General features: G+C 48.8%; 1 long non-coding RNA gene across 1 annotated transcript; it reads right to left on the reverse strand.

The window, feature by feature from the left end:
* Window positions 1–828: 828 nt before the first annotated feature.
* LOC126959910 (uncharacterized) lies at window positions 829–10,211 on the reverse strand. Its single transcript, XR_007727667.1, has 3 exons — window positions 10,132–10,211; window positions 2,670–2,779; window positions 829–1,300 (listed from the first exon to the last, which is right to left on the reverse strand). It is a non-coding gene; the product is annotated as an uncharacterized LOC126959910 (long non-coding RNA).
* Window positions 10,212–13,176: the final 2,965 nt, after the last annotated feature.

The following is a 13,176-nucleotide window of genomic DNA, read 5'->3' on the forward strand; positions in this document are numbered from 1 at the left end:
TGGTTTTAAGCTGTCTGTGAAGTAAAAGACGAAAGCCAGTCCTCAGGGCTGACGGGGAGGCTGTGTCCTTCCCCACTGTGGCAGTCACCTGGCTTGCCAGGGACTTGGCTGCGGGGAGCCTGCTGGCCACAGCTGGAGTTGGTATCAGAGGTCACTGGGAAATGCAGTTCTGAGGGATGGCTGCATCTCCATGAGCGAGTGCTAACAAATCATTCAGTCCTGGCCTCATCCCTTTGTGGTTGCAAAACCCTGGGTGGGGACATGAGGGTCTGACAGTTGTGCTGGGAGCCTGTGCATCTGATGTAGAGCAGCCACTTCACTGGCAGAGCAGCCCAGGCTCCAAGACCTGTGCTGCAGAGTGCAGGCCCTGGCCATGCTGGCCGGAGAGCCATGCTCAACTCTCCACCTGCTACCCCCACCCCACAACCCTGCCAACAGCCCTCACAGCTTCTCTCCGCCAGCAGATGTGACGGCAAGTCACGGCCCCGCACATCCCCCAGCACTGCGGACAGGACAGGGGTGCCACACCACCACCACAGTGGGAACAACCACAGCCATTTGGATGCCATCTGGGCCTGACATGGAACACACATGTCACAGCTTACAGGGATGGGGAGTCCATCTCCTCCCGGAGTCAGGAGAAACCTCCACACCCACAACCTTAGAGCCCTCTATTAAGACTAAAGCAGGCCAGGCGCAGCAGCTCACACCTGTAATCCCAGAACTTTGGGAAGTTGACATGGGAGGATCACTTGAGGCCAAGAGTTGATCAGCCTGGGCAAAATAGTGAGACCCCTGTCTACTAAAGTTAGCTGGGTGTGGTGGCATACTCCTGTAGTCCCTCTCAGCTACTCAGAAGGCTGAGGCAGGAACATCACTCGAGCCCAGTAGTTGGAGGCTGCAGTGAGCTGTGATTGTGCCACTGTACTCCAGCCTGGACAACACAGCAAGACCCTATCTAAGAAAAGAAAAATGGAGTAGCACCCAGAAATCTCACTAACGAAATAAATAATTTGACAGACAACATACTGCCCACAGCCCCCTGGTCACTGGAAAACCTGTGGTTTGTGTTAATTCTTGAGAACCATCGCCCACCTGCCTCCAGGACGTGGAACCCTCTCGTCCTTCCTCCGTTCTGCCCTCTCTGGCGGGTTGGCTTTTAACAGCCCTGTTTGCATGGAATTTCTTCATGTTCTGCTTCGATTCCTGGATGGCCCAGTGATTCCGGTTTGTTAGATGAAATTGACAAGCTCTCCATCAGCAAGTGTTGAGTGGGCATCTGTCAGGGACCAAGCACTTCCTAGAACCGCAGAGAATGCAAAGGAACAGAAGTCCTACTCAGGAGCCCACAGCCGTCCTACTCAGGAGCCCACAGCCCCACAGGGCAGAGAAGCCTGGAGATGCACAGAGCTGGGAATGAGCCAGAGGAGCACAGCTCCGAAGAGAGAAAGGTCAGGATGTCCTCTGTGGGTTTGTTCACTGACCTGGACACAGACTAGAAGGGCTGGGGTTGGAAGCTTTTACTGCAGCGCCCTCTCTGTGTAAAAGGTCTCAGCAAAAGCCCTTGCATTTCTGCTTCCAGGTACAAACCTACCTGCATGTGTCCACCTTCTCTGCCTGACAAGGAAGCGGTGCCCAGCCCTCCTGGAAAGCCAGCCCTCCCACCATCACTTGACATCCCCCCCACCACCCCAGCAGCACTCCACACACCGCCTCACTTCTGGTCATGAACTCCCCTGGCTTTCACCCTCTGCTCTGCACTAACGCTCTTCTTGACAGGTCACCAATGACTTCATGGCATTAGGTTGCGTGGACATCCTAGTGTCCTGTTCCCCAGCTCCCAGCGGCCCTCCCCTTTGACACAGCCCCTCTGCAGCACCACCCACTGCTGACTTTCCTCCCCTCTCCCCGCCATCTGGCTAGTGATGAAGTGCCCCAAGCTCAGCCCTCCACCCTTTTCTATATACTTTCTCCCTAGGTCATATTACCTGGACTCAAGACTTTCTAAACCACGTGCATCCTGTTCTTTTCCAAGTGAACATTTTGGGCCCTGACAGCCACCCTGGCCCACCTCTGTACTCACGCGTGACTCTCCACGTGCATACTCAATCCCCCGGGAAGTTTGGGCCTAAGATAGCGCTTCATAGTTGTCCTAAATCTGCAATTTGAGCAGGGGGTTTGGGGAGGGCCACTCACCTCTGCTGGGGTGGCTCAAAGGACAAGTAGAGACTGGAAAGGTCAGAAAGGCTGTGGTCTTGCACCTGTGGCCGCTGATGCCAGCTGCCTGTCAGAACTTCAGCTAGGACCATCAGCTGGGACACCTGCAAGGGGCCTCTCTAAGGGATGATGGGATTTTGGTGGCAAACATCCTGAGAGTGAGCTGCACAACCTCTTGTGACAACTCAAAATTTCCACAGCATCACTCCCACCATACTCTAAGAGCAAGGCAGGCACAAAGGCTCAGTCGAGTTTAAGGGCGGCGGGGGGGACAAAGCGTCCGCCTCTTGCTGGGGGTGGTGTCAGGGTTCTGGAAGAGCAGGTAGAGTGGGGAACATTGTTATGGCCATTTTTGGAAGATTCACACACATCCCCTGTATTCGTTGGGGTTCTCCAGGGAAATGGAACCAAGAGGATAGATAAGAGGAGATTTATTATGGGAATTGGCTCACATGATGATTGGAGGCCAAGAAGTCCTGCCATCTGCTGTCTGCCAGCGGGAGACTCAGGAAAGCTGCCACTGCAATTCAGTCTCAGTCCAAAGGCCGGAGAACCGGGAGTTCTGGGGGCAGAGGAGAAGACGGATGGTCCAGCTCCAGCAGAGAGTGCAGATTCACCCTTCCTCAGCCTCTCTGTTCTATTCGGGCCCTCTGCAGATTGGATGGTGCCCACCCACCTTGGTGAAGGTGGATCTTCTTTCCTCAGCCTATGGATTCAGACACTTATCTCTTCCAGAAACAGCCTCACAGACACTTCCGGAAATCATGGGCATCCCTTAACACAGGCAAGTTGATGTATAAAATTAACCTTCATACTCACACATACATGTAAAATACACTCACCCCTCCCCCACCTCAGCCCTAAAGTCTCATCTCCTTTCAGCATCAGGCTCAGGACTGCATCCCCTGAATCAGGTGCTGATGTGGCTCCTCCAGCGTGGCTCCCCAGGCACAGGTCCTTGAGCACTGGTTCTAAAAATCCCAAGAACTAAAGACAGACATCCTCTTCCCTCCACCGAGAGGGTCAAGAGAAGATGGTGTCAACAGCATAAGACAACCACTGCAGACACTCCCTATTTTAAAAGGAGGGAAGGCACATGACAGGCACCGTCCAGCAGCTGATGTCCAGCCTGGCACATGGAGCCAGTTCCATTAGGCTCAGTCCTACTGCCAGGGAACGATTCTCCTTGGACTACCTCCAGGAGCCAAAGAGGCTTTTGGCATATTGTAATTCATTCTTAATGATGGGGAGGCATGATTCAATAAAGTGTCCTTCCTTTTGGAGAGCATGTCCTGACACGCCCCCAGGTACTGGACTCCTACAAACTTCACCGATAAAATGATCCTTCAGTCCGGGCACGGTGGCTCATGCCTGTAATCCCAGCACTTTGGGAGGCTGAGGCGGGTGGATCAGGAGATCAGGAGATCAAGACCATCCTGGCCAACATGGTGAAACCCCATGTCTACTAAAGATACAAAAATTAGCCGGGCGTGGTGGCATGCACCTGTAGTCCCAGCTACTTGGGAGGCTGAGGCAGGAGAATTGCTTGAACCCGGGAGGCAGAGGTTGCAGTGAGCTGAGATCTCACCACTGCACTCCAGCCTGGGTGACAGAGCGAGACTCCATCTCAAAAAAAAAAAAAAAAAAAAGAAAAGAAAAAAAAAAAAAGGCCCTCAAATCTCCATGGGGCTTTTCTCCCCCAGCCTAGAGTCCATGTGTCCTACCACGGCCTCTAGTTAACTTGCCACTTCCTGCTCATCTGGTCTGATTAACGTGATGTCACAGATACAGTGGATCAGCCCAAGTTCTTGGGAGAGTCTTTACAATCCAGGCCCTCTCAGGCTATATCATAATAGAATTAACATCAGCCCCAGGGAAGACAAGCGGAAACTTGTATCTGTCACACTTCCTTGGCCCCAACTCTTCCTTTCTAATATGGATGGAAATGAATGCCTCCCCCAGTCACTGACCATCTTCCTTGCATCTGAATCATGTTCATCTGCTCTAGCAAAGATATCACACCTGGCATGGCAGTTTGCGTGGGGCTCATTCTTGGATAAAATTGCAGTAGTCCACTGTGGTCAGAGAAGATCCACTCTGAATTTTGTAGAGGCCAGACTGAGGAATTGTGCGGAAATATGATGGAGACAACCACAGCAGCATCCTTTAGGTCTTTAAGAATGAGAATCAAATATGCTATTCTCACTGGGTTGCAACATCGCTATTGATTTACTGTCTTGCCTGGTGTCATGAGTAGTGCAAGATTAGAGATAACCAGGTCCACAAACATTTGTATCTTTCTACAGTGTCAGACTTTTACTGATGCCATTTCAATCACACAAGCCCAAAGTTCCCTGGAGTTCCCAAGTATGCAGTTCTCCTTAGTACTATCCATTCACTTGGTAGTCAGAGCCACGGGCACCGGGCTCAAGCCCCTCCAACAGGTCAGTCAATATTGCAAACCATGCATAATAGTACACATAGTCACTCACGCCTATAAGCCCAGTACTTTGGGAGGCCGAGGCAAGTGCATCAACTGAGGTCGGGAGTTTAAGACAAGCCTGTCCAACTTGGTGAAACCCCATCTCTACTAAAAATACGAAACTTAACCAGGCATGATGGCAGGTGCCTATAGTCCTAGGCACTGGGACTCTGGAGGCTGAGGCAAGAGAATCACTTGAACCTGGGAGGTAAAGATTGCAGTGAGCAGAGATCACGCCACTACACTCCAGCCTGGGTGACAAAGGGAGACTCAGTCTCAAAAATAATAATAATAATAATAATATACATAGTCACTATATAAATGTTACAGATTAAACATTCCACAGTAAACAAAGTAACATTTAACATCAAGAGAAAAAGATTGAAAGAATTAACCAACCAGGCCAGGGGAAGTAAGACAAAAGGAGTCCTGGGCTGGGTTGGCCGGTCCATTGGTCTTGCAAGGAAGCACCTTTGATATGGCAGAGCCTTTGGAGGCAGATGCCAAGTTCTTATCATAAGTGACTGCAAGACGGTGTCAGTTAAGATGGCCTGTTCAAGCTGCTGAAGGGCTGTTCTTTTATGGTCACAGAGTCCTCTGGCGAGAGCTGATAGTATTAAATAGAAGAGTATGCTTATTTGTGACCTTATCTGGTTGGATGCAGTCTTAATTTTTTTATTTGTTTCCTAAGCAAAACAGTTTCCTTATCCTTGTTGGCAAAGTGCCCTGTGAAATATATAATGGAGGGAGGCCAAGGCGGGTGGATCACGAGGTCAGGAGTTCGAGACCAGCCTGGTCAACATAGTGAAATCCCGTCTCTACTAAAGATACAAAAAAATTAGCTGGGTGTGATGGCACGTGCCTGTAATCCCAGCTACTCAGGAGGCTGAGGCAGGAGAATAGCTTGAACCCAGGAGGCAGAGGTTGCAGTGAGCCGAGATCGCACTACTGCACTCCAGCCTGGGACAGAGTAAGACTCCACCTCAAAAGAAAAAAGAAATATATAATGCAGTCTTTTTCTAAGATGGAGTTAGTTATGTCAAGGGTGCTCTATACACCTGGGGAGAGGGAGGCAGTTTCACAGGCTTCTACTTGGCCCTCCCCACTACAGTAGTTCTTTACCCAACAGGCCAAGGACCAAGTCCACGCATTACCCGTACACATTTAGGGAAGGGGAAACTATCACTGGGAGGCTTCATGGACCCACCAGACCCACTGTAGCCAAACCTGGACCAGGCCCCATTTATTATGTGAACTCCATCCCCCGTCACTCTGAAACAGGGACCACAATGACACTCAGTATCTGGGGTATCAGTGTCAACTTGGATCCTGTGTGCAACAGTCCTCTAAATGTCTGCGTATATTTCTCTCCAACAAGTAAATGGTTGTAGGTTCCTTTAGGGAAAGACTGGGGGCAAATAACTTATACCCTTCTCCCTGGGACCCAGCCTCTCCTTCAGTCAATGGATTCTGGGCATGAAAACCAGTTCAGACTGGAAACTGAGCAAGATATCATGTTTGACAGGATGGTTGCTCTTGTGATCATCCTTTTTTATTGAATGTGTAAACTGAGTAATACTATAAATATACAACGAATTGAGTTATAGATGGGAAGTTGGCTGCTCATCTGTCTTGCCCTAGTAAGGCTCTATTAACTATTTCCAACCGCTATCTGTAGCTCAGTCCCCTCTGCTCCTTCTCTGACCTTGCTGCTCATCATGATCTTACACCCACCCTTTTTCTGAGTGTGAAGGGCTTACCCTATGGCTTTGTTTAGGGATCCTATTAGCCTAATTGCTATCAGGGAGCCCAGTTCTGCACAGCATCCCCTGCTGTCAGCCATGACCTATAGGGGACGGTTCTGCTGGAACTTCTCCACAATGCGGCTGCCCTTTCAGCAGGACCTCCTCACTGCTTTGGGAAATGGAGGAGTTTCCCTCAGACCCTCCTATGGAACATCAGAGGGGGGCGGAAGGTGTTCCAGCCTTACAGAGAATATCCTCCCTAGCAAGCCCAGCCTCTGACTCCTCTGAACCCTCTGTCTCTACCTACCATAACACATTTTTTTTTTTTTTTTTTGAGATGGAATCTAGCTCTGTCACCAAGGCTGAAGTGCAGTGGTACAATCTCAGCTTACTGTAACCTCCATTTACCGGGTTCAAGTGATTCTCCTGCCTCAGCCTCGTGAGTAGCTGGGATTACAGATGCCCGCCACCACGCCTGGTTAATTTTCGTACTTTTAGTAGAGATGGGGTTTTGCCATGTTGGCCAGGCTGGTCTTGAACTCCTGACCTCAGGTGATCCGCCCGCCTCAGCCTCCCAAAGTGCTGGGATTACAGGCGTGAGCCACCATGTCCGGCTCCTACCATAACACTTCTACTGCACTTTGCGAGACCATCACTGTCCCCGAGATTCTGTGAGCCATCTGCCTCCCAGGGTCCTCGGGAGGGAGTTAAATCCATGCAGAGAACTCCCGCTGCAAGAGGTAGAATTCCCCCCTTCTACCTTGATGTCTGCTGTTCCTTATCCAGCACCTCAGATCCGGTCTGGTACACTGTCCTGGCGTCTGCATGTCCATTCTTGCTAGGGCCTGCAGCTCCTTCGGGGTCTAGTTCCTTTCCCCCTCCACCCGAGTTATATTGTGACTTAGGAATCTGGTGACCAGGAGGGGAGGTGGGGGAGATCCTGATTCTAACACAGCATTTGTATTATCTTACAAGGCAAAGGCCTCAGCATCATCTTTAAGCAAGGGAGCAGTGATAGATCGCTTTAATAGGGAAGAGAGGGCCACTTCTGCAGGCTGGAAAATGTCTAGAGAATGTGGGGTTTCACAGTTTTTAGGGCATTTACTGAGGTATCTGCCCGTTCCAATCCCAGAGTCCCACTCCTTCCTAATCAGGATTGTGACCTTCATGTAGCCAACTTCCTGGGGTTGAGAATTCAACCTTCTCTGAAGCTTCTGTAGTCATTACCATTAAAGCCTGGCCTGATCCTCAGCTCTTTCTGTCCCCTTAGGACATAAAGGCCTCGTTTCACACTTCACCTTAAATTAGTGATTAATCATCTGTAGCATTTTTATTGTCTTTCTCCAGTGCATCGCTAACCCTGGCAACAGCCACTTAATTTCTTTGCCTTTGAATTTCTATTTCCCTGTATCTTTCAAATGACTGAGCTATTGCACCATCAGTGAAGGCTTAATCATTGTCCATACAGATGCCAGAGACTTCCTCCTGGGAGGTTGGTGGGGGGAGGGGGGTGGTGTGGGGGGAGGGAGGTGATGTGGGGGGAGGGGGGTAGTACGGGGGGGTCCTTGTATCCAGCTGGCAGGTGATGGCAGCTCCAAAGTCCTATCTTAGGGTCTGCTTCCTAGGACCACTCCTGGCACCATCTGCCTTAGTTTGGGTTCTCAGCAGCCAGTCTGAGATAGAGGCTTGTGGGGAGGTTGATTGGGAGGTGCCCTCGGGAATCCTGTGATGGGTGAGAAAGGATTTGGCACAGGCAGGTACCATGGGGAGCTGTAGAGTGGAACAGTTGTCTCAAACAGAGGCAAGGGGGCAGGCCTTCATATATCACAGGACGAATGCCATCTTGAGAGTTCGCTGTCTTCTGCTGAGAGGGTGTTGGGGACAGACTCAGCTGTGAGCAGCCACCACTCCTGGCAGCGGGGGACACCCCTCAGTCCTGAGGGAGGATCTGTGTGGCACACCACACCATACACCATATGCCTTAAACTTAGATTTTTCACAAATTAAATTCCCAGTTAACTGTGGCTTCCCCAAATCAGTAAATGGCACCACTAACCAACTAATGTCTGATATCAAAACATCAGAGTCACCTTTCTTTCCTCGGTTTCCCTTCCTATCCTCAACCCAATTCAGCCACAAGTACCATTGGTTCTACCTCCAAAGGATGGCTCTAATCTGCCCGCTTCTCCCCATCTTCACTGCCACACGGTGGCTGTGCGCCAAGTCACAGACATTTCACCAGGACCCCGCGGTAGCTTCCTATCATAGTCCATTAGGGCTGCTATAACAAACACCTTAGCCTGAGTAATTTACAAACAGAGATACACCGCTCCCAGTTCCAGAGGCTGGAAGATCAAGGCACCAGCAGAATCAGTGTCTGGTGAGGACTCCCACCGTACTTGAAGGGTCTGCCTTCTCACCGAGTCCTCACATGGTAGAAGGGCGAACATGTTCTCTGGTTTCTCTTAGTAAGGACTCTAATCCCATTCATGAGGGCTCCACTCTTGTGGCCTAATCACCTCCCATAGGCCCTACCTCCCAACACCACTGCACTGAGGATTAAATTTCAACATCTGAATTTTGGGAAGACACAAACGTTCAGACTATCACATTTCCTGACCGTCTCCCTCCAACACACTCTCCACACCCTAGCCAGGGTAATACCAGAAAAACGTAAATCATAACAAAAACATAAGTGACATTTCCTGCTTAACACCCTGATAGCTTCTCACCCCTGTGGTCCTCTCAGACCCCTGTTCCCTCCTCTCCTACCCTGTCCTTCCCACACAGGACGCCCAGCCAATCTCCTTTCTGTCTGCTGCGAGGCTTCCGCCCTCTTTCCTGCCTTCGGGCCTCAGCAGGTGCTGCTCCCCACTTAGGTAACACACCCATCTCTTATCCTGATGGTCTTTCCACTGCTGAAATCTCTGCATCTGTCATGTCTCAGTTCCCACGTGACCCCTCACACAGCTGTTCCAAGCATCTAGCTAACACGGCCTCCCAGTCACAGTTACTGTCTGTCTTTAAGCACCCCTCAGTACTTCTCATAACCCAGTATTATTAACGTTTTTGCTTGTGTAGTATCACTTTCCCGTCTAGAAAGCAAGCTCCCCACACAGGGAACTCATGTAGCACTTTTGTATCACTGGAGCCCCGATGCCCAGCATGTGTACCTGCTAAGTGAATATACTTAACCTTTGTTAGTTCCCATTCTATTGTTTACATTATTTTCAGATAAGCTAAAGATTATACCAAGACATGTTTATACTGGGTAATAAGAACATACTCTAACTTTTTTTTTTTTTTTTTTTTGACACAGAGTCTTGCTCTGTCGCCCAGGCTGGAGTGCAGTGGCACATATTGGCTCACTGCAATCTCTACCTCTCAGGTTCAAGCGATTTTCCTGCCTCAGCCTCCCAAGTAGCTGGGATTACAGATGCATGCCACCACACCCGGCTAATTTTTGTATTTTAAGCGGAGGTGGGGTTTACACCATGTTGGCCAGGCTGGTCTTGAAACTCCTGACCTCAAGTGATCCACCTGCCTCAACCTCCCAAAGTGCTGGGATTGCAGGCATGAGCCACCACGCCTAGTCAAACATATTCTAATAATTTTTTTTGGCTTATACCTCAAATGATACAAACATCTGGACAACCAGTTGTAAATCAATAAGGAAAAGATGCTTACCACTTTCCAAATGCTCCCCGTTGCCAACAGAGATAGGTGTTTCCAGGTGGCTGTCATGGTGATAGAAGCTGTTTTCTCGCTTTTTCATTTTATCTGTGGAATAGGAAAGTGACGACTCAGAAGGCAGAGAACGTTCATGGTCTAGGAGAGGATCATTGAAAAGCCTGATGTGGCACCACCACCTGGTGTCTCTAGAATAAAAGCTCTAACTGCATGGCTCATGGTATCCTCAGGGCAAGCCTGCATGCTGGCTGGGACCCAGCGTGACATGGGAGCTCACCCACTTTGGGATTTCCTTAACCAGGGACCACTGGCATGCCTCGTGTGCTGTGAACTTGTCATCCCCGTGTCTTGGAAGCCCCTCCTCAGAAAGACATCCCCTTTCAGAGCCTGAGCAGCCACAACATTTCAGGGGACAACATTAAAAAATGACCAAGATGACCAGACACGGTGACTCACACCTATAATGCCAGCCTTTTAGGAGGAGGATCAAGGCGGGAGGATCACTTGAAGCCAGGAGTTCAAGATCAGCCTGAGCAACATAACAAGACCTCGCCTCTACAAAAAAATAAACAATTAGCCAGGTCTAGTGGTATACTCCTGTAGTCCCAGCTTCTTGGGAGGCTAAGGTGGGAGGATCGATTGCTTGAACCCAGGAGGTTGAGGCTGCAGTGAGCCATGATCACACCACTGCCCTGCAGCTTGGATGATAGATAGAGACCCTGTCTAGAAAATAAAAAAAGACCAAGAAATATGAAGATTTTCCTCCTAGAATTTCTCAGGAGAACACTGGGATTTCCCCTGGAAAAGACTAGACGCTCATGTCTGGGGGAATCTATCCCATTGTGGCAAAAAGTGAATCAGAGTTTGTTGGAAGCCCGGTGTGGTGGCTCACACCTGTAATCCCAGCACTTTGGGAGGCCGAGGCAGGCAGATCACTTGAGGCCAACACAGCAAAACCCTGTCTCTTCTAAAAATACAAAAATTAGCCAGGCATGGTGGTGTGTACCTGTAGTCCCAGCTACTCGGGAGGCTGAGGCAGGAGAATCGCTTGAACCTGGAAGGCAGAGTTTGCAGTAAGCCGAGATTGTGACACTGCACTCCAGCTTGGGTGACAGAACAAGACTCTGTCTCAAAAAAACAAAAAGAAACAAACAAACAAAAAGAATTCATTGGTAGCTGGAGCCCAGTAGAGCCAAAACAAAACTCCTTCCTGGCAGAGCCATCAGGATAAACGTCAGCCCTTAACAGGGCTACCACAGATCCCACCATTATCCATATTTACGAACAGCCCAGCACTGCTGTGATGAGGCTCAGGGAAAATGACAGGGTCCCTTAAGTCTCCAACAAGCTCTTTCCTCCCCACCCTGTCTCTCTCTCCAAAATTTTATCTTTCCATGCACCCGATCTTACCTTCTCACTTTTCTGCCTCTTTCTCGTGTATTTATTCTCTCCTCTCTCCCTACATCCATCTCCTTCCCTCTTCCCTCCCTTTCCATTTCCTGCATTATTTCCCACCTTCTCCAATTTAAGAGGATTATCCACTTCTGACTTGGCCCCATCATAGATGCAGAAACTTCCACTGAGGGTCAGCTGGTAGATCCCCGGGGACTTGGGGGCTGCCCTAAGGGCTGTGTTTGTACTGAGCCTTTAGAATACCAAGTACCCTTTAAAAATTCTCTTGCAAACTACCCACCCAGGATCGTTGCAGACTATTCTTTAGAAGTTTTAGAGGTCTCTGTGTGCTCACTTCCAACTTATTTCTGTGTGTGTGCCAGTCACACGTTCAACAATCCTTTGGCTCACGATGCATCCCCAGCAACTGGCTTTCTCGCCACTGAGGTTAGTTTTAACATGCCAGTTGATAGTTATAAAACAGCAATTCTGGAAATCCCATCCAAGGATTGCTCTGTATTAACACATCATTAAAATAGTATATTGCAAAGTCAACATACGATTATAACTGTTGACCTATCAAATACTGAGAGATTTTGAAACCTCAGTGGGAGCCAAATGCCATTTTGTTAAATTGGGATACAGGAAAGGAAGAGAGGGTGTTGCAAATGTTGCAGTGGTGTGAGGTTGAGATGCTAGTGGGTTTTGCCAATATTTTCTCTAACAAAATAAGAATGTAATATATACATGTTACGTTATAATATTGCATTTTTATCCCATATATATATATCTACACGCACATATATACATCCACACAGTGCATACATGTGAAGTGTGGCCACAGAGCTGACATGGGACAGTCTACTGTGGCTCATATCTAATGGCCATAGAGCAATTTCAATGAGGTTCCTGCAACCTCTGGAGCAATGGCCACATTGTTCAATTAAGACAGAGGCTCCCAAAGTGGCTGTAACACCCATCTGAAAATGTAAGTTATGGTATATAAAAATTTATATCATGACTCATATATTAAACAACCATTTTACAATGTAAGTCAATAAACTTTTATTGAGCAGTGTGGCAGATACAGGGTAGGGGATGTAGGATGAATGCACAGTCCCCTGTCCTCAGAGAGTCATAACAATATGTTACTGTGCCCTTCTCTTGGAAATGAGTGACTCTGCCCAAATGTGGAAAAATATTTAAGTGAGCTCAAAACGAATACGGCTGTTGGCTCTGAATGCAGAATAAACAAACCTCTGCCCAAAGAGAAATCAGATCTGCTGTCTTTCTGATCTAACTCCGCAAAGCCAAGTTCTCAAAGTTTGAATGCCTCCCTCATAAGCACCCTCAAATGAACTTCATGCCTCTGACATTGCACTCATCCCAAATATCATTTCCTGATGGCACGGCCTGTGCTTTTCTGAGTGGATTGACGGGTCAGACCAGTGAGGAGTCCTGTGTGGCTCTCTCTGTCCAGACGAAGCTGGCTGGTCAAGATGAACGGCCGTGTCTATCTGCACAAGGCCAGTGGCTTATTTGTGAGCTAGACTTACACAGTTGTTTTAGGATGTTCAAAAAGATCAAAGAGCAGGAAATCATGAAACAAAATCAAGTAGAGAAAAGAACCAACAAGAAAAAAAGTTATAA

Source organism: Macaca thibetana, chromosome 7, assembly GCF_024542745.1.
Source record: "Macaca thibetana thibetana isolate TM-01 chromosome 7, ASM2454274v1, whole genome shotgun sequence".
In the NCBI taxonomy this organism is placed as follows: domain Eukaryota; kingdom Metazoa; phylum Chordata; class Mammalia; order Primates; family Cercopithecidae; genus Macaca; species Macaca thibetana.